This window comes from Cebus imitator, unplaced genomic scaffold (genome assembly GCF_001604975.1).
Source record: "Cebus imitator isolate Cc_AM_T3 unplaced genomic scaffold, Cebus_imitator-1.0 Scaffold291, whole genome shotgun sequence".
Classification (NCBI taxonomy): domain Eukaryota; kingdom Metazoa; phylum Chordata; class Mammalia; order Primates; family Cebidae; genus Cebus; species Cebus imitator.
Window position 1 is genome coordinate 3322562 of NW_016107606.1, and position 2477 is coordinate 3325038.

A 2477-nucleotide genomic window follows, 5' to 3' on the forward strand; every position below is an offset into this window, starting at 1 on the left:
ATGAGACAAAATATATTTCAAAACAAAAACTATAAGAAGAGACAAAGAAAGTAAATATATAAGATAAAGGAGTTAACTTAGCAAAATAATATAACAATTTTAAATATAAGTGCACCCAACACTGAAGCATTCATGTATATAAAGGAAATATTAAAGAGAAAGATAAGTCCCAATACAATAAAAGCTAGAGACTTCAACACTCCACTTTCGGCATTGGACAGACAGAAAATTAACAAAGAAACATCAGACCTAATCTGCACTATAGACCAAAGGAATCTAATAGACACATACAGAATATTTTATCCAGTGGCTATAAAATACACATTCTTTTCCTCAGCACATGGATTATTCTCAAGGACAGACAGCATGTTAGGTCACGAAATAAGTCTTAAAACATTCAAAACCTGAAACAATATCAAGAATCTTCTCTGATCATAATGGAATAAAACTAGAAATTAATAATAAGATGAACTTTGGAAACTATACAAATACATGGAAATTAAATAATATGCTTCTAAATGACCAGTGGGTCAATGAAAATATTAAGAAGAAAATTGAAAGTGTAGGGCATGGTGACTCCTGCCTGTAATCCCAGCACTTTGTGAGGCCAATTTGGGTGGGTTGCTTGAAACTGGGAGTTCGAGGTCAGCTCTGGCAACATGACAAAACCCCCTTTTTTTAAGAAAAGAAAAAATATAGAAATTAGCCAGGTGTGGTGGCATAAGCTACTTGAGAGGCTGAGGCAGGAGGATTGCTTGAGCCCAGAAGTTGGAGGCTGCAATGAGCCATGATCATGTCACTGCACTCCAGCCTGAAAGGCATAGCCAGACATTTTCTCAAAAATTGAAAGATTTCTTGAAAAAAATTTTAATGGAAATACAACATACAACAACCTATGCAAGAACAATACTAACAAGAAAGTTTACAGCTATAAGTGCCTACATTACAACTGATACTGCAGAAATTCAAAGGATAATTAGTGACCACAATCAGCAACTATATGCCAATAATTTGGAAAATCTAGAAGAAATGGACAAAGTTCTAGACACATACAATCTACCAAGATTGAAACAAGATAAAATTCAAAGCCTGAACAGATCAATAACTGACACATGTAGGTACGTATAATGGCAAGAGATAGATATGGATATCCAGTTTTCCTAGCACCATAAATTGAAGAGACTGTCTTTCTCCCAGTGTATGTTCTTGGCAACTTTGTTGAAAACGAGTTCACTGTAGGTTTGTGGATTTGTTTCTGGGTTCCATATTCTGTTCCATCGGTCTATGTGTCCATTTTTTTCCAGTACCATTTTGTTTTGGTTACTGTAGCTTTGTAGTATAATTTGAATTCAACTAATGTAATTTCAGAAGGTGGTGAAGCTGAAGCAGGTCGAGTACGTCCTGAACAAGAAGCGCATCCTGCAGGCAATCGACTCTCCATTCCTCCACAAGCTCCAGATCTCCTTCAGGGGCAACTCCAACCTGTACCTGGTGATGGAGTACCTGCCAGGTGGGGAGATGTTCTCCCACCTAGGGCGTATCGGAAGTTTCAGAGAGCCCCGTGCCTGTTTCTATGCCGCCCAGATCGTCCTGGCCTTCCAGTACCTGCACTCACTCAACCTTATCCACCAAGACCTGAATGAAGCCCGAGAACCTCCTCATTGACCGGGGCTATCTGCAGGTGACGGACTTCGGTTTCACCAAGCACCTGAGGGGCTTCACTTGGACCCTGTGTGGGACCCCTGAGTACCTGGCCCCCGAGATCATCCTAAGCAAAGGCTACAACAAGGCCGTGGACTGGTGGGCCCTGGGGGTGCTCACCTACGAGATGGCCGTGGGTTTCCCGCCCTTCTACACTGACCAGCCGATCCAGATCTACCAGAAAATCACCTATGGGAAGGTGCGGTTCCCCTCCCACGTCAGCTCTGACCTCAAGGACCTGCCGCGGAGCCTGCTGCAGATGAACCTCACCAAGCACTTCGGAATGGGGTCAGCGACATCAAGAACCACAAGTGGTTCGCCACAATCAACTGGGTCGCCATCTATGAGAAGAAGGTGGAAGCTCCCTTCATCCCGAAGTTCGCAGGCCCTGGGGATGCCAGTAACTTTGACAACTACGAGGAGGAAGAGATCCAGATCTCCATCAACGAGCAGTGTGCCAAGGAGTTTTCTGAGTTTTAGGGATGTGCTTGTGCCCCTGTGGGTTTTCTTTTCTTTCTTTCTCTTTTTTTTTTTCTCTTTGGTGGGTGGGTGGCGGGTGGGTCGGTGACAGGGTTGGACTGAACAACCCGAGGGCCCCAGAGTTCCTTGCATCTAGTTGCACCCCCCACCCCACCCTCCGGGGTTGGAGTAGCAGGAAGCCCAGATATTTAGAGGGACAGAAACACCAGCTGCTCCCTCACCCCCTATGCCTTCCTGGGCCCTCTGTGCTTCTCCCTTCCGCTTCTCGCAGAGTCCCCCTTGCCCTAGCCCACTTC

General features: G+C 44.4%; 1 pseudogene; it reads left to right on the forward strand.

Moving 5' to 3' along the window:
• Window positions 1-728: 728 nt before the first annotated feature.
• LOC108285144 lies at window positions 729-2181 on the forward strand (annotated as a pseudogene).
• Window positions 2182-2477: the final 296 nt, after the last annotated feature.